The sequence below is a fragment of the Dreissena polymorpha genome, chromosome 9 (genome assembly GCF_020536995.1).
Source record: "Dreissena polymorpha isolate Duluth1 chromosome 9, UMN_Dpol_1.0, whole genome shotgun sequence".
NCBI classification, from domain to species: domain Eukaryota; kingdom Metazoa; phylum Mollusca; class Bivalvia; order Myida; family Dreissenidae; genus Dreissena; species Dreissena polymorpha.
The window spans coordinates 104622721-104642804 of NC_068363.1; the positions used below are offsets into that span (position 1 = coordinate 104622721).

Here is a 20084-nt window from a genome sequence, read left to right on the forward strand (position 1 = left end):
CTAAAAAGAGACATTGAAGCTAACTAAATTAGGTTGAGTCATTGTTCGAACCTGCAACTACCACATCAGGAGATCAATACGGAATAGAACGAACTATGTTTGACACTGTAATAAACAGTTTTATTCAGTACAATGTTTTAGTTTATTCATGCTTGCATGGTTTATTCAAAAAGTTAATTACTTCACAAACACTTCAAGAATGTGTCTTTTAAAGTAATAAAAATACAAGTTTTAAACGTGTAACTACAAAATTTCAACATGTTTTGTACAAATCAAATTCAATAATGTGAAACTTTATCTCAAATCATAGATTTTTACCACCTAGTGAAACTCTTTTGTTTATCAAATCAAATCTTTGTTTCAAATATTTTCTAAAACTAATTAAAAATATAGAGAAATGAATACGGTTTTATTAAAATATTTAAGAGTTCTTAAGATTAAATTTAAAATCATGTCATTTAACATTAAAAGATGTATGTCATGGTAACAATTATGTACAAAGGAAACATGACAAGATAAGGGGTATCATACATTCATGTTGATTTATGTTTAATTGATATGAACACTGTCTCCTAACAGTATTAAGAAACTAATTATGGAACTCGACAAATACAGGATTCCAATAATTAGTACACTGTATACCACTGTCGGCACAGTTTCACTATTTTCATTAGAGTGATAAATTATGCCGTATACCCACATGCATATAATCAATTACATATTTCCAAACATTATTGAACTACTGGTAAATCTCTATAATTTCAGTAACATAGGCATTGACAGACTTCAACAAAATCTATAGACAATAACAATACACAGCATAACTTATAATTATGTTTTTGGTATCTACAACAAACCTTAAATTTTGATGCAAAAATGTTCTTACAAGTTTAAACAAATGTAACAAATATGCGGCTTACTGAATATCGTTTGTAGCCAGTTCTTGTCCTATATTTGTTGTCACCTATTTTGCACTCATATAATTATTATTATTGACAACAATTTCAACTGAACATTCTAAACGTAAACAGCTATCTAATGGTTGATCGGTGGCTTTTTCATTTTCATGATTGTTGCAGTCCACCTAAAACAATAAATTATCCCCTCCAGACTCAACATTGTATCTGTCTTCATTACCAGAGTGAACAGTTACAGATAAAAACACACGACTCTCCTTCTTCTCTTCTTCTCTGCAGTTTTAAACCCGAAAAACATCGGTCAGTCGTGACATTCTGAAATAAATTATCATAATTATAGCAATTGACATGTGCTAGTGTTCCGACGTCATGGGATTGAGCCTATCAACTGGCAAACTTTTCCTCCGTGGTTACTTTACACATGCCATGGGTATAGCAGTTAATCAAAGCAGGATAAATTGTTCCAATGTAGTTTAAAGTTAAATATACTCAGAAATTGTATAATTAATCAGTCCACTGATTTATCCAATCCAAGAAATATCGAACAGTAGCCCTTCCAATAAATTAACTTATCAACTGAGACTATACTTACCATATTCTATCTCAAACTTCAAAGTCAGATGTTAGGGCACTGAAGTCTGAAACAAAAAGAATACAGTAATGAGTGAATTATGAAATGAAAACTTGTGTATGTTAAACAAACATCGTGTACAAATAAAAGAGATACTAGTTCTAAATGTTGATAATGAATACATACAAAAACGACAAATACTATTTGTGCATTTGAAGAGCGCAATTGTAAACAAGGGAAGTACCACGATTGGGGAAGTATCTCTTAATCTAAACCATAGGTTTCACACAACTTATTTCACCTAATAATAAATATAATAATCAATTATAATTTTAATCACACAAAAGTAAACAAAAATGGTTAAAAAAGACTAATTAACGACAACAATCATATTTAACAATTAACACTGCTGAACTGGTCTTCAAACATTCTTTTTCAAACTGTTATCGATTCGTGTATATAAATGTTATATTAAAACAATCAACGGGTTCTTATATCTTATAAATAGTATTGCTGAATCGGTCGTTAAACAATAGCACGCGTTCTACATCAGATTCTTTAAGAACCTTTATCATGTGTAACCTTAAATGCATAGTTGTAATAACCTTTTTCAGTGTAGGGTCAAGACATTCTTCATGCGTTAAGATAGTGGTCTGAGGGACGAGAAGTAATATACCCATTTCATTTAACAATATAAAAACAAGAAATTCTTAAAATGATTACCATATTAGCAGAATCCAATACATTTTTCAAACGTGCTATACATGTACTTAAATTCATTAGTCTCGGCTCTTACCCGATGCCTACTTCATGCCTTATCCGGTGCCAGCAATCGACATATAAAATACTTGTTTTTCTACAAACTAAATCGTCATTCATCATGGCAATGATTTCACAAGAATTATGCGGCCTTTTTCATCGGGAAACTAGCTCAGATGTTTGAGATTCATTGTTTATATGGACCAATATCTGCATTTTACTTTCGTTTCCACAGGTTGTGTGCCTTATCTTTTGGACTATGTAGGTTCCCACTGCAAATTGACGTTTTTGTTACTGAGCACGAGTATACAATTTACTGAATGAATGTCATAGTTGTTCCGTAGAATATTGGTTTGGTGAAAAATGTTAACTTAAAAAAGAGAATATTGAAAATAAAAGAACACACTTACCTCAAAACAGTCAATATTTACTGATATGATCCGGTGCCGTTTCAGGTATTAGCTGGAAACGCACAAATCTTTCCAGTATTATCCGTATTGGTTAGGCATCTTGAACAATATAAATATGATTTTATCTCGCTATAACCAATTACTTTAAAAGCGAATAGTCGAGCGCTGCATGTGCGATCGATAAATATGACACATCAAAAAGTTTATGAAAAACAAAACGGTTTAACTGTTGTCTAAGTTATTGAATACAATAATACAAAGTCAAGCGTTAAGTTGGTAGTAAATCATTTAATCATATCAAACCTGCTTAATGCGTAATGAAAATATAAGTGCCTGTTCGTCATATTATTTTCAGCATCGGTTAAACGTCACATGAATGGAGCCTCACAGGTCGACTGAATAAAACGTTTTTACATTTCAATTCTAATTTGTAAAAATGTTAGAAGCATTCAAATGTTTAGAAAATAACAGTGTCGTTCAGAAAGTGCTAATTATGTCGATGAATAATGACATTTATTCTAGAGCTAGTTGATTTTATATAACAAATTAAGACCTATTATATAAAGATAAGGTTTATTCAAAATGTTGCTTTATTCAACACCTTCTCATGTAAACCTTTCTTCGCCTCGTCTGATAAATTCAAGTACACATTCACACTACCATAGTATTGTCTATTTATTCGATTAGGGCTGTTATATTCAGGCATTAGCATCGTGTTCGCGGAATTGATAGGTAATAATCTCGAAGAACGTGTCATTAGTAGTCATTTTTAAGCAACAAACAACATTTCATACGATATGTAATTAAAATCACTGCAGTTAATTCACGCATCAGGTTAGTTTCAAAATTGTGTGGGGAAATGTATTGTTCTGAGTAAATATATATGATATAAGTGCAACACAGATCCGCAACATCAAATGGGATATATGTTAATCGAATATAATCTTAATAAATTCTAGAAGATGTGTTGACCGGAATCGGCAGCTTTGCTATGAATCTGCACGGCAAAACTAAATATTCCCTAAGAAACACCTTTATAAATTAGGCTTAGAGCAAAGACGAAACAAAGCACTCTGAACCCCTTAGGTTTCACATTCGGCTACCTATGTAAAGACGAAAATTCACCCCATAAAAGAGATTAAACCAACAAGAAGCCCATAGTAAGGGCTTTCTCTTGTTTTTTTCTGAAATTGTATTATTGAACTTATCTTGCTTGTTTCGAGTCCGATAACCTGATAAAATGCACACATCGCTCATGTAAATCGTCAGTGTGTCTCATGATTTACAAGCGTTTATTTAACATTTACATAGTCAAAACCTGCGAGTAAGTTATCAAGATGAAGATTCTATTGTTATTCTGCAGGTTCTGATTGTATTATGAGAATTGTCAGGCAATCGGTAAGATAATATTTTATTTTTAAAGTAAGTTTTTTCAGAGTTGTATTTCCTTGAAATCATAATGAAAGGCAATTTAGACATGACAAGCTGTAAATTTCCTTTAAAAGTGTAGAATCAACACCTCGTACAGTTTGACATATCACGATCAAACTTGCCTGTAGATGTTATAAGCAACTTTACCCAATTCATTTAGGTTGATCATTAATATTAATTATTGTAAAACAAAACTTTATCTACAAGATGAATTATAGAAATTGACATTTATTTTATCATTGGCTCACTATGAATGCAATTTTGTTCTTCGAACCAGTACTTTTTCATAAGAGCAGATCTTTAGGACGCTGTCTGGTTGTACTGAAGAAGGGCTCACCTTACAGCTTAGCGCACACCATACCCAGCTCGCCACGGCTACCATTCTTCAAATTGCAGTGTTTTTTTTTACAGTATGTCACCTGTCATGCTAATCGAAAACATAGTAACGCGGTCAAGTTGCTAGATTTAAATTTATTGAATTTATCTGAGTTAAAAAAGTTTGTTACCGAGTGTATACCAGATTTATGTGAATTCTCAGCTTGCACTTGTTCGCCCTATGTACGTTCGTTTCAGAGATGTATGTACTCAACTCCGTTTTAACTGCTGGGTGGATATGTTAAAACTTATTTAGCTGCGACTAGTTTGGCAGAATATGACGGTTTATTTTGTCTGCTATTAAATGTAATAGGAAAAGTAATTTTAGTGGCAATGGTTGGTTTGTTTGTTAACATGTAAACGGATGAACATCCACAATCACCATATGAAAAAAAAGAATAAATTATATTCGCAAAGTATTTTGAGGAATTATGATAAAATGATTTAGTTTTGAGTTTGCATAAATATGAGTTTGATGTGTAAACGCACTGTCCTGTCTTTTCTTGGGCGGATTTCTCTGTGTCCAAACATAGATCGTAGGGGCATCAGTGGCTATGTGAAGCATGCATATATTTAAATACTGTATCTTGCTTTATTTCGAAAAGAAATTTAATGTTAAATGTCAATAAAACAACATCACAGTAATGTAAGTTCATTATGCTGGTGTCAACGCAATCTAAAACAAACTTTCAACAAAGTATAATAATTTTCAGAAAATATGAAAATCAGTCAAAACCCAATGACTCGAACTCGCTTGGCATCAATTTTCGGTCGGCCCGAAGGCGTTGCGTTTTTTGTTCATTTATGACTCATATCAAATTTTTTCATTTAGCTTGAATTCATCAGGGTCGAATTATCGGATAGCTTAAACTATTTGCTCAGTTGTGGTGACAATTTTCACACTCGAATTCGCTCCGAGTCGCATACAGCTGTTAATCGATACGAGGGGGGGGGGGGGCGGGGGGCTTGATTAGTGAAACGCTATACATGTTGTCAGAGCTGTTGCACTCTTATCATCGACTCAATCGTTAAATGACTGGAGTAAAATATGTCATAGACGAAATCGTTAATTTAGTCGAACCAAAAGATACTGGCACGGTCGCATCGTCAGATGAAGAAGGCAACACCGCTTCCAGCAAGCTCGAGCCTTACGAACACAAGAAGGTCCTAACATTATTAGGTAGACTGAGAATCTAGTTAGAGCCATCCGATAATTTGTCTCTGGCGAATTCGAGCCAAACGGCATAAGTTTATATGCATATATAGAAAAACCAATTGGGGCTTCGAGGACACTTTGAGTCAACGTAACATTCGAGCCAAGCGATTTCGAGCTATCGGATTTAGACTGAACTATATTATAGTACTTGTACATTTGCAAGTGTTCTTAGAGTCCCTAGTTACATTATTAGAATTTGTATTCATTATTTTTTAAGCAATGGTGTGGGAATTTTGATTGTTTTGTACATTTGCAATGCATGTTCTTGCATGTTGTAATGCTATGTTTATACGTTGTTTGGTTAATTTCATACACATTAACCTATGGCAAGCGGTTCGACGCATAATCCCAAGAAACTTGGTTTCTCATGAGAACCTAGGTTCTCAGAATGAAAACCTAGGTTCTCGCTTGAAGATTGCACATAGCTTCAAGAACCCAAGTTTTCAAATAAGAACTTCGGTTTTCATTTTTTCATTTTTTCATTTATTGCTGTTACAATGAATTATGTAACGATTGATCTGAAATTGTTTCAATTTTTAGTCTCAAAATAATATTTACAATTAAAGATGTATTTCATAAAAAGTTATTTTTTTTATTTACGTGTTCAGACCAATGTCGACCGATTACTTTACTAATTTCATTATTCAAGAAGTTTCCTCCAAGTTTCGTTGAAAAATACTAAGCATTGTGTGAACATTGTTAAAAAATTGTTCTTGGGGAGTAACATTCACTGTTTCACGTCTATTTCTTATCATTCTACACATATGCCGCCAGCGTGTACCAAGCAATGGGAGACAACTGGAGGTTAATTATGGCTCGCGGTTCGACGCATAATCCGAAGAAACTAGGTTTCTCATGAGAACCTAGGTTCTCATGAGAAACAATGTTTATGAAATCCCAAGAAACCCAGTTTCTCATGAGAACCTAGGTTCTCATGAGAAACTAGTTTTATGAAATCAAAAGAAACCAGGTTTCTCATGAGAGCCTATGTTCTCATGAGAAACTAGGTTTATGAAATCCCAAGAAACCAGGTTTCTCATGAGAACCTAGGTTTATGAAATCCTAAGTAACCAGGTTTTTCATGAGCACCTAGATTCTCATGAGAACCTAGGTTTTCATGAGAACCTAGGTTCTCATGAGAAACTAGGGTTATGAAATCCCAAGAAACCAGGTTCTCATGAGAAACTAGGTTTATGAAATCCCAAGAAACCAGGTTTTTCATGAGAACCTAGGTTCTCGCTTGAAGATTGCACATGGCATCAAGAACCCAAGTTTTCAAATGAGTACCTCGGTTTTCATGAGAAACTAGGTTCTTATGAGAAACAAGGTTTCTCATGAGAACCTAGGATATCATTCGAAAACCTAGGTTCTCATGAGAACCTAGGTTCTCAGAATGAGAACCTAGATTCTCATGAAAAACATAGTTTCTTGGGATTATGCGTCGAACTGCTTGCCATATCCGTGGTTTTCATTTGGGAACCATAGAATCTCATGAGAACCTAGGTTCTGATGAGAACCTAGGTTTTCAGAATTACGCGTCTTTAATACTTAATCCGTGGTTTTCATTTGGGAACCATAGGTTTTATGAGAACCAAGGTTCTCTTGAGAACCTAGGTTTCCAGAATTACGCGTCGGACGGCGTAGACTTGTTCGTTTTGAATACGGGACACGTATTATTCAGAGCGCAGGATCAATGGGGTTCACATATGATTACACACGGGCTGGACAGAATGAAAACACGTCGTTAAGGACTTAATTTTTGCAGATATCTCAAGTTATTTAAATATGTTTGCAAAGTGTTTTGTGCATAAGTTTTTCTTGCAGTGTGGGCCGATATCTTACGATTGAATAAGACATTATTACACATTATCAATAGAGATTAAGCTTCTATTTATACCATAATGATTGCTTACTATATCACAGACATACCTTCAATAGAAAACTGTACCGCTCAGTCGTTTCAGGCCCGACAATGGAACTGAATATCTGAAACTCATTTAATGCTGTAAAAATTAATTATGTAACGATTGATCTGAATTTGTTTCAATTTTTAGAATCAAAATAATATTTACAATTAAAGATGTATTTCATAAACAGTTAAATTTTCTATTAACATGTTCAGACCAATGGCGACCGATTACTTTACTAATTTCATTCCTCAAGAAGTTTCCTCCAAGTTTCGTTGAATATTACTTAGCATTGTGTGAACATTGTTCAAAAATTGTTATTGGGGAGTAACATTCACTGTTTCACGTCTATTTCTTATCATTTTACACATATGCCGCCAGCGTGTACCAAGCAATGGGATACAACTGGAGGTTAATTATGGCTCGCGGTTCGACGCATAATCCGAAGAAACTAGGTTTCTCATGAGAACTTAGGTTCTCGTGAGAAACAATGTTTATGAAATCCCAAAGAAACCCGGTTTCTCATGAGAACCTAGGTTCTCATGAGAAACTAGGTTTATGAAATCCCAAGAAACCAGGTTTTTCATGAGAACCTATGTTCTCATGAGAAACAAGGTTAATGAAATCCCAAGAAACCAGGTTTCTCATGAGAACCTAGGTTTATGAAATCCTAAGTAACCAAGTAACCAGATTTTTCATGAGAACCTTGGTTCTCATAAGAACCTACGTTTTCATGAGCACCTAGGTTCTCATGAGAAACTAGGGTTATGAAATCTCAAGAAACCAGGTTCTCATGAGAAACTAGGTTTATGAAATCCAAAGAAACCAGGTTTTTCATGAGAATGAGATCCTAGATTCATAGAACTTAGGTTCTAATGAGAAACTAGGTTTTTATGATAACCTAGGTTCTCATTCTGAGAACTAAAGTTCTCGTTTGATATCCAAGGTTTTCACAAGAACCTAGGTTATCGAAAGCTTTTCGCGTCGTTCTCTCTGATAACATAGGTTTTCATGAGAACCCAATATTTCATTTGGGAACCATAGTTTTCGTGAGAACCTAGGTTCTCATTTCGAGAACCTAGGTTCTCATGAGAAACCTAGTTTCTTGAGATTATGCGTTGAACCGCTTGCCATAATAATCACTACATTAACATTTCCCATTGGCTGACAGTTTGAAACGTGTTTGTTTTAGAATGTCGGATTTGCATCTATTATGCGCACAAAACGTACACTATTCCACAAGACATAATCTCAAGACTGGGATACAATAACAACAGAACTGACCTTCGTTTACCTTAATGTATACTGAAAGAAGGCTTGAATAAAAACATTTTTATTTAACCAGAAATCGTTATATATGGGGCCTTGTTACTCTTCTGCAACCGATGTGAGACTGTTATGAGTGCATTTGACATTGTTTGAAAAATAATTGACACTTGGCGAATGGTCGTTAAGATCAATTCTTTTCTTTTATTGTAACCATCCAAACTCCACAAGGTTAAAGTATACTATTTTTACTAAAAAATAAATGCACGTTTAAGTGTAATAACGTCACATTAACTTAAATAACTATTCACGATATCGTAAACATTATAATAACCTGACTGTTTATAATGGACATATATTTGTGTAAAACTTCAAAGATTGTTTTAGTATGCGTTAGTTTTTAATTATTGGCTTTGCAAAGTTCATAGGTGCAAACGTGATAAGTGAAGTGGTTTTGCGCGATTGCAGCGACGGGCCTGCACAGGACGTGTAGAAACACCAGAACCCAACAAATTTTGCTGGCTTGGTTTTACGAATTTCACTGGCGTATCATGTTTAAGTGCATCGCCAATAGTGTTTAATCTGAAGATCCACGAAGAAGACGTAATCGAAAATGGGCCAGCGTTTAGTGGTTCTACTTATGAAAGAGAAACACACGTAAACGGAACAGCACAGCAAATATACAAAAATGGAACCGTTTCTCATCCTTCCTGCTAAACGTTGATGTACTGTCTTTTACCTCTGCTGATGAAACTGTTAATTTAATAATAACAGTATACTCTTGGATGTGGATTCATGTATCAGTGATGTAAAATAGTCGCAGAAAAGTAATTTAACGAAACTTATTACGAAATTGACAATGGTTAACTAGAAACACAAAAACTCACAATAACATATGCTGAGACTTATGATAGTACTATCAAAATGTAACCTACAATTTGTATTTACAAACATAAATTACTTTTCTATTTGTTGTTTATAACTTCTACAGTAACATGCAACAACGTCCATGAGCCAGTGCGAAAACTAATTTACATTCAAATTATATTAGCATAAGAAATTAGAACAAACAGTAACACGTGCGTGCACTCCCTTGATATAAAAATATATTGGTTCGGCATTTGTTGTAGGCAAGTTCTATACGCAGTACACTTTCATTGCCGATTTCCAAGAATAATGACTGGTTTTAAATCCTCACCAAACCTTAATAAAATAGTTTGATTTGTTTGGAGTAGTTGTTGAGTGTCGTCATGTACTCGGCTCCAAAAATGGTTAGTTTATCGATTACATTGTATTAAATAGACATGCTAAACGTTTGCGGTCAACAACAAAAAAGCAGATTTCGTCAGGACGTAAATAATGTAATTTTTATTTTTGTTCATCGGGCATGTTCGATATTCAAACTAATATCAACCAGGAACAAATGTCATTTTCGAGCAAAAGTCCCCATATATTTATCACAAATCCATAAATAAATTTATAGGGGGATCTTAACGACCAAAATTAACAAGCCGGCCAAAGACCCTTAGGCGCTCACCTGAGACCACATTAGGAACTTAATTGTGTTCAGTTCGTAGTGTTCACTAGGTTTCACAATAAACTTATAATGACAGCTGAGACAACATTAGGCAGTCATATTAGTAAACGAACAACACTTAGGTTATTGAACCTAGCGCAAATGTCATAACAACAAATAATTTAATGCAATCTAACTTATTGGGTGCTAAAGTGGTTTTACTATAACCACATACGGTATACTGACTTGCCTCAGGTCAGACATGTTTTTGTTTAATAAACCGTATATGCATGTCATGCATGTGAACGAATGCTGTGCGCATATTAAATGAAGTCAGTTTTCACTAATATGACTTCTAGAGTATTTCTTTAATTTGACGTAGTGACATCATTTTCGACCTTAAATGAACCTGTTAATACCCAGCCGAAATAATTTGATATAAATATTGTGACCAACCCTTTTCTTTGATTACACCACGAGGTGAAGTTATTCAGCTTCATGACCCAGCGTCAGACTCAGACGAGATGTCCGAAATATTATTGAGACAAATCCTTTGAAGACGTTTCACGAAGATCGTGCAAAATATGGCCTTAAGATAACGTTTTTCAAGATGTTTCTTACATTTGACATAATGACTTAATATTTGACCAACGTGACCTAATTTCTCGCTCGGTCGAGATATCGTTTGAACAAAGTTTTTAGTTTCTGAGTTTCGAAATAAATGTGGCATCAAGTGCTCCCAAGATGTTTCATTAATAAGACAGTGCGTTCTGTTTGCACCTCTCTTGCTCAATGTCGAAATAGGCCGTTATACCATAAGAAAAAAGTTCTGAAACGTTGGAATACAGTTGACTTGAAAAGTCGAGCGTTTTGTTTTATGTGAAGTATTGCACGATATTTGAAAGAACCTTTTTTTCATGAAAAAGTGGTCCATATACTGACTTCAAGAATATTCACGTGATTTCTGTCGATTATGAATGGGGACCTACAATTAAGTAAGCATCTTAATTGCCCACAAGCAAACATATTACGAAAAATGACGGAAAATGGCGATCACATAAGCTCAACACGAGCACGCCTATTTATTGCAGAGAGTCATTTTTACGAATGCGTATTTTGGTAATTATTATTAGCAGTAATACAAGTTTTAGTAGTATCCATGAATGATGGTAGTGTATAATTAATTTCGTAATGTCTATGATAGGTAAGTAAGTCTGTAGATATCCAATCAAATTGCAGCCAAGTCGTCAATAAAAGCAAACGCTAAGATGTTTATGTATTGCACGCGCCTATGACATTGACATTTGACATCAATAAGCGCGGACCTTTCCGTCAAAGTTTAATAACATGCATATTTGAAAGATCGATGTCAAAGCTTTCCTTAGATGCCGTGCGGAAACAACTTTGAAAAATTATAAGCCTATTTGAAATTTACCTTTGACTTTTTGATCTGAAATCCGTCTTCTGTTCCTCCCTGTAAAAAAGCATATTAATTTTCTAGATATATTACTAAAGCGAATTTATGCCAAAGATCGTTTGACCATTACCCGTTGACCTCAAATCGATAAGTGTTTCCTTTACTCCAAAGTAACCATCATACCAAAGTAAATGATTTTCAAAATATCTCGAGGACCTATTATTAAAAGCTCGTTTGACCTTTATCATTTTCCCTGTTGACTTTAAAGGCCATAGGTTGCTTCCTTTACTTCCCCAAATGTGTATGATCATATGTGAAAGCGTTTAAACGAAAACGAATTTCATATGCAAAAATCCCCTGCTGACCCATTGACGTCAAAATGGATAGGCGTATTGATATTCTCACAAGTTACCGTCATACCAACATGTATAATTGTATATGAAAATAATCTCTAGATATCGCGCACATGTTTCACGGACCAACCGTGCGACCGATCGACAAGCGAAAGAGCAAAGTTATATAACAAAATTGTTCCGTAAGGGCAAACAAACACAAACGTCTGAAAATTAAATGTAATAGACTGATGCGATTTTAATTATTATTGTTTATCAATGTCAAGGCGTTATCCCAGATATATTTGGATTACTTTATAAGTAAAATCTAAATGAGGACTTATTACGTATTTGAGCAGTGAGGCCTTTGTTTCAAAAATGCAGTGGAAAAGTATTCGCCGAAGACAATATTGTTAAACATTTATTTTTCTTCTGGTCGTTTAATAATCTCAACATAGAATGCATGATTGCATTAGTCATTCAAACGTTCATCTATCTAAGTAGACGTCTACTAACAATGGTGCAGTTAACCGCTTGAATTAGAAGCAGATGTATGAGTGTGTAAAACGTTCCTCAACGCAAGCGCGTCAAATTTTACAATGCTAAAACGTTATATCGTGTGTTAAAGGGATACGTTTAACCCATTACAGTCTTGCTCGGGCACTATGATCCTAAATGCTTCACAACATGTATTGTAGATTTTCGTCACTTTAATACCAGTACTTAATTTAATTCAATGCCTATAAATAATAGTTCAAACGTATGTGTATATAAGTTTACTCTTTCTATTATTTCATGGTTAACTGTGTTTATCACATGCCATACCCTGTTTCCCATGTAAAACAACCATTGCATTTTTTTATTACACATGTGTAATACAAACTTTTTAAGCCTTTTCATTGGCTCTATATCGTTTATTTACCAATCGCATTTTGTTATTTTGCTTAAATGACGTTGCAACGTCAAATGACGTCACGAAATGTAAACAACAATCGGGATTTATAATTATGTTTGCGTAAACCTTTATTTAATTTGCTCATTTAAAAGCATGTGATAATTAAGATCTGACACTCGTTGTCATATCATACCATATTTTATTAAACTCGTCCAGGAAATCCGTAAGTAAGCTCGCCAAAGGCTAGCTTACTAACAAAATTCCTGAACTCGTTTAATAAAATATGGAATGATATGACACCTCGTGTCAGATCCTATATTTATCGCTGACGACGTTTAAGGTATCGTACTATGTATACATATTATGCTTGCGCTTTTTGTAAATTTTGTCTGATCATTTGTTCAGCTCTATATATATCCAATTCTTGACAAAATCGAATTGCCGTCGCAAAGGACGTATGACGTCTAATTAGGTATTGTGCCATAGTCAATGAATAATTTAGTTACTAAAGACGTGATTTATCTAAAAAATGTGTTTCCTTAACCTCTTAATTTGACTTAGTTATTTTATTTGTCATATCAAACGACACACCATTTCAACATTGTTGACATTTGTGGTAATTAGTACATGCATTATGATTTACGGGTATGAAGGCGGACGCACGCACCCGATCACCCGATCATTGGGAAAGGTATATCGCGATTCGCCCTAGACACAAACGACAGAATCCACGAATAATGGACAAAGTTATGCTCCGGGTAAACGTGTTAAAGCTTGATCTCCTACAAATCGTTTCATTTTGACATATCATATCACTTACCAAAATTACTAAACATAGCTTTAAAATCGGTACAAATAGCATTTGTCGTTTATTTCCCTGTACTTCAATCGGTCACTTGCATGAAAAAAAGGATTTTAAGGGCAAAGAAGTGGAATCAAATTTGCTTAATGCGGATGCAATTCTAGTTTCACTTTGTTTTGATCTGTATATGTGATGTTTTAAAGGGACTGTCAACTACGAATGACAAAAATAGAAAAGTTCCCAAATACCGTATGTGTTTACAAATATCAGTTTATATTGAGTAAAATATCACGACCGGTATATTACATTACTTGGGAAAAGTTCACATTTTCAGTTTATTCGGTTATAAATTTTCGCAATGTGAAATCGAAAGTACATCCCGAAAATAGGTGACAAAACGATATACAGACTATAAATAAAGCAAGTAGGTTGATCATTTTATATATTGAATATAAACAAATCACTACGCGTGCACAATTTTTATTCCTGTGTTTACCACGTGACGATGATTATCAATCTACTGGTGTTATTTATAGTTAACTGGTAGTTACGTGGGAGACATACCCAGTAAAATTTATTACCAAATATACTGAAAATATTAAAATTTAACAACTTTTCTCAAGAAATGTAATATACCAGTCGTGATATTTCAATCAATATAAGCTAATAATTGTAAACAAACGGTATTTTACAACTTTTCTTTTCTTCGCCGTCGTGGTTGGCAGTCCCTTAAACGTATTGTCTGTGGAAAGGGTTTACTTGCTTTGCAACAGGAAATTAAAATAGCCGTATGGCTTAATATGTGTCATCAAGTTTTCAACATGCACATGATAATAGGCTTTTTTTAAACATTTTATCATAAACGCGAAAAAACACGTTCACAGTTAAAAAATGAACGGATATTAAATGTGTTCAGCTGCTTGATAAGTTTATCTAAACAAAAGTTATCTAAACAGTTTATCTAAGGTGCTCATTTCCGTTGCAAAATAAAATTCGCAATTCGGTTATCGGGGTTGACTGAGACGACTACTAAGCTGACATATTTGATAAAACTTCAAAATGTATTTACTTTGCTTTATCATATGCAATTTTGTTATTTTGGGTTGAGTTTTTTATGATGCTTAACGACAGTTTATTTTATATATGTAATGCGATATCCCAAGACACAGAATCTCGTCTTAACATATCATTGATTTAAATATAGTATTTGGTTCAATAAATGTTTTCTACTTGTAATAGTTCGAAAATAAAGTTTTGGGGCTAGGGTTTAAGTAGGTCTTGTTGTATCACCCCACCCCAGCACCTGTCCATAAGCAATGCTTTTATTATTTACCAAACTATCGCTACGATGCCGATCAAATCTGACGTTTCATACTAAAACTAACTTGTAAAATTATTAATAAGTATACACCGTAAAACTGATGCAATTTCTGTTTTTAAATTCGTAGCAATTTTTGATTTGCTAGCGTGATATCTTAGTTGTATTGTGTCTAGCACAATTTATAACCGAAGATATACGCAAATGCAATCACTCTTAAGTTGTTATGAGACCAGTGCCACTAGCGCGACCATCAACAAGTCCCGATCGTGATGGTATCACCATTTATTTTCAATCGGATATCGGTGGTACCTTTATGTTTGCAAACTACAAATGTTTATTTGGCTTCAGTTAAATAAGATAAATACAGGAATTCAAGCGCATCATTTGGGTGATGTGTTGATAGTCGTTGTGAAGCGAAGGTCGTTTGCCCACTGCATACCAACATAATAACATGTTCGGTCATTGAACTCCTCTTTTATTTAGTTGTGGACTTCTCTTTTTTTCGATCTCGTTCCTTCGACTTAGAAAAAGAGGAGTGATTTAAAAAATAGAGAATGAATGTCACCTCTGAGCCACCGTTCATACCAGGAAATCCTCGATGCTGTGGTGTGGTAAATTTCATTGGTTCTACGCACAACCTTTTACGTTATGCTGTTTTCGGCACATTTAAAATAATTTCAATGGTATTGTAGGGCGAATTGTGATTTGTGGAACATTTTCTGATCGCAAATGCTGACAAGATGGACATTCTAGAAAAGAAACCAGTGTAATGTTAACGGACAACAATAGTCCTTATTTAAGGAACAGGGTATAAAGCGCTAATCTTTATATGGAACAATTTTTAATATTTACGTTGTTACAGATAAAGTTTAAGTGACATGTGCTGTGACCTTATCAATGCTTTTGTTGTGTTTAGTTTATTTGCACACAAACATTTTTTTTTAGAATACCTTTTAGTATAACTACAAATCCTATACCTTTTAGAATACCTTTTAGTATAACTACAAATCCTATACCGGTAGAGTCATATGACTCCCACAGTAATCCGATACAAAATAGCGACCTTGTAACCTTCATCTTTCCAGCTAAACACGCTGTACACGTTTTGTGGGCATGTAAGTTATCAATGAACACAATTAACTATCAAAGCAAACATCAACATTGACCTCTTATCAACATATGTATGAAATTATTCTCGGTTTGATAAATACGGTATAGTATGTTTTTTTACGTGTTATTTAGAAGAGAGATTATGGTAATGGTTTAGCGCGAATAATGCACGGGTTTTGTGTGCATGTTTTAGCGCGAAAGCGCACGAGTTTTTCGTTTTGGGGTATATATGATTTGCACATCTATTGAGTCGCCATTCGAGGGTGTATTTGACAGGCAAACGTTATGGAACAAGAAAACGAAAGGGTGATAACCCCGCCCGCCCGCCCTTAATGAGCAAATGTATGGTTAAATAATTGGTTACATTGCTTTTATGTTTATAATTTTGCAATTATAAAGTCTATATTTAGTATATTTTCAGTTCGGTTTTTAGTGCATGTGAGATGGGATCTTAACACAAACCGATTCCTTTACTGGGAAAGACGATGGGTGTATTTACATTTAAGTCTGAAGCTGCTAAGTTTTCTTGATTATTTTGACTCATTTTTTTTACATAATATTGTGTTGAATGAGGTTTTTTAAGTTATGGGTGTCATGTTTTTCGAGACTCTCACTTCCTGGAGATAGTACCTCCAGCATATTTATTGAAATATTGGTATGTTTAAATTTCAGTGTTATTATTTTTTGTTGTCTTTCGTAATGAACGTTTAATTTTAAAGACATTCTTATTGTACGATTACTTAATATTTTCATTTTGGTGTGACTGGTTAGATGTTGAAGTCGGTTTAATATAGCTGTTCGTCATATGCATTTATATATTTCTCAGAATACTTATGATTTATCAACATTCTTTTAAGGTGCTTTATAGATTTTATGGTTTGAGTGATTTGTTTGTTTTTATGTTGATGTCCGGGGTGTGTGCGGGATGCTTTTGATGTTTGTTTGTTATGTTAATTTGCGCAATGAAATTGATAATGTTTTAATTACATTTTTTACTAAATAATACTTAATGTTTACAGAATAATAATAGCTGCTTATTTGTAGATTTCTCTAAAATTAGAGGTTTCGGGAGGTGATGAAGGCACCTAGACACCGGTCTCGAGCCATGGGTCCTCATACGTCCCCCTGCCATTAAAAGAAAAAATAAGAAAACAAAAATGGCAGTAGGGTTGCGTATCCCGCTCGCGGTTTTACCTGAATCGTTTATTACTACTGATTATTGTATGGTGTGTACGTGAAGTCATGTACACTTCTCTTGATTGGTGGTGATGGATGAATCTTGCAGATATTAGCAGCTTCTTTAAGCAACTTAATGTTTCACAATTGTTAATTTATAATATTTAAGCAAGTTAGCGTGATTGATGGGCATTTGGGGCGTCCTGTGTGCACTTTGGGCATCGGCGGGGATCAGTTTATTCAAACAGTAACTCTTTATTTGAGATATATACTTGACGTCTAATTGTTATGAATAAATTTGCATTTTTCACATGACACACATGTGCATGTGAAGTATTCATAATTACATGCCCTACAGCATTTAAATAGTATCGTTTCAGTTCTTTATACACCTGAACAAAGATGTTACACCGTTTCCAGTCGTCTCGAGACTCATCAATTGAGCGGTGCCGTTGAGGTCTATATCCATTGCACATACAACACATACGGGCGTTACAAGAATTGTTTTTTGCATTTATATGTTGAAAGTCCTGTCAAATACAAGCACTCACCCCTATTTTGTCTTTGGTTTATTATTTGCATGATAATGATAATGATGATGATATGGGTTATAAAGATGATGAGATTTTAATAGTATTTTGAGAATAGAGAATAATAAATGTACTCATAACTATGAGCAATATGGGTTCCAGATCAGCGGACAATGGAACATTGCGGGATTTCACTAATTACATAAATATAATCGCCGTTGAAACCCACCCGATTACCCATCACGCAACATAACCATCAAGTCATCGAATAAAAGTCATAATCGAAAATTGGTCAAGGCAATGGACATAGTCCAACTTGTTGACGCTCTCAATGATTAAGCTACTTTTTATATTGGTAATATTTGGAGCGTAGAACCGGGGCCGGGGAGGCATTCAAACAATGGTGGACATTTTTCCTTCTTTTTCTATATTGTTGCTGAAGGATTTTGTGCGCAACATTTACGCCCCGATATCAGACACTTAATATCAACGGATTGCAATAATATTTACATACCTGTGTAGATAATTCATTTCGCGATAATGTTCCGTAAAAATTATGTAATGACACTTTGAATTTTGCACGCCTGAGCAATTTAAATCCAACCACTATTCAAACGTTCAATATCTCTCGATTCGCTCGCTGTGTAGATATAAATCGATAACACGGCCTCGATGAAAAACATCTGGTTTAACAGTGGAAGAATAAACGGCGTAAAATACAGTTTGCGTTCGTCTGTTGTGGTGCAGAGCGTTACATAGTAAACCGATGTTAGTACACTTTTCTGGATTAATTAATCTTTGTTTTTTTTTCTAGAGTGACAATTAAAAAGTTCTGAAATAAATTACATCTTTTATTTTTATACTGTATATAAATTTTATTGAAACAGATTGTACAGTATACCGTCCTATGTAACGTAGAATGTAAGTACATAAAACAACACAGACAGAGGTGCAAAAAAGCATAAAAAGTTGCTGGAACTTAGAAGAGTGGATAGAAACTGCACCATACCTGTTTTGAACATATGCTTATTAAATCGACAAAGATGAGCCTACTAGATCTACTTAGGTATAAGTCGGTGTTAAAAGCTCATTTTAAATAAAATTACGCGTACACGTTACACCGTAATGCCTTTTTCTGATTGGTTGATATTTAGATCTGTTTCATAATATGGCAAGAGGTCAGTGATATTGTTGCGATTTAAGCAGAAGTTTAATTGAATAATTTATGCCTTTCTTACTTCAATTCGACGATATTTTAGGTAAAAATGGACTTCTGAACTAAAACTGAATGAGTTGGTAATGTTATTTTGCAATTTTACGCAAAGTGATGAAAATTTAAACTTTCTGGTGTCCAACACATAATGGGTCCGTCACCGATAAAACGTTCCAAAGAATTTAGCCCAAATAAAATGTTTCTCTTAATTCTTTGCGCTTCTTATGAATAAGAATAGCAATGGACACTGATCAAACACGACATTTCAATTTCACAGAAAATGCTGGCTTGGCCAGTAAGTCATCTTACAGACATAATGGCTGATTGCTTTTACAGAACATTGGACTATAGTGTCCATATTAATGCATGTCAATTGTTAAGGCGATGATTTAACAAGTTTTCCTCCAAGGCCCGATCCGCACGAGGCGGTTGTGGTGTTATCGCTCCATGTATATATTTTGATGAAGATACTGCAAAGAGCACTTTTGCACGAATAAAATGAAGAATTGTGACGATCATTTAATTACACATTTTTCTCTTTAGGTAGTATGTGCAAGTCATTAGTTAACATCCGATAACCGACGATTGTCATGAATTCAATGTCCGACTATTCTAAATATGGACAAAAACTCGTGTAAACAACCCTTCATCGTTCCAGGTGGATTACTTGTTATCAAATAAGGAAGTAAATGACGTTGTAGATATATAAGATTTCCATCATGCCGATGCAATAGTGATTGTAGTTTCGTTTTGTTTTATCTGCTTAAGTGATGTTTTGACTTATTTCATGTGGACTTGGTTTAATTTTAGAAACGGTGGGTGAATGCCTATTCCCAGAAATACGAATACCAGATAGGAATATTAACTAACATTTCAGATCAAGTTATCGAGGTGAAAATAGGCTCTCGTGAGCTAATACG

The 20084-nt window shown here is 34.3% G+C and overlaps 1 long non-coding RNA gene across 2 annotated transcripts; it reads right to left on the minus strand.

Annotated features, from left to right (window-relative positions):
- Positions 1-253: 253 nt before the first annotated feature.
- On the minus strand, positions 254-18590 carry LOC127843793 (uncharacterized). 2 transcript variants are annotated; one of them, XR_008032348.1, is made up of 6 exons: positions 18466-18590; positions 7609-7665; positions 2961-3052; positions 2658-2756; positions 1510-1555; positions 254-1232 (listed from the first exon to the last, which is right to left on the minus strand). It is a non-coding gene; the product is annotated as an uncharacterized LOC127843793 (long non-coding RNA). The 2 variants fall into 2 exon arrangements; XR_008032349.1 differs by lacking the exon at positions 18466-18590 and adding an exon at positions 11804-11923.
- Between the last annotated feature and the right edge of the window lie 1494 nt (positions 18591-20084).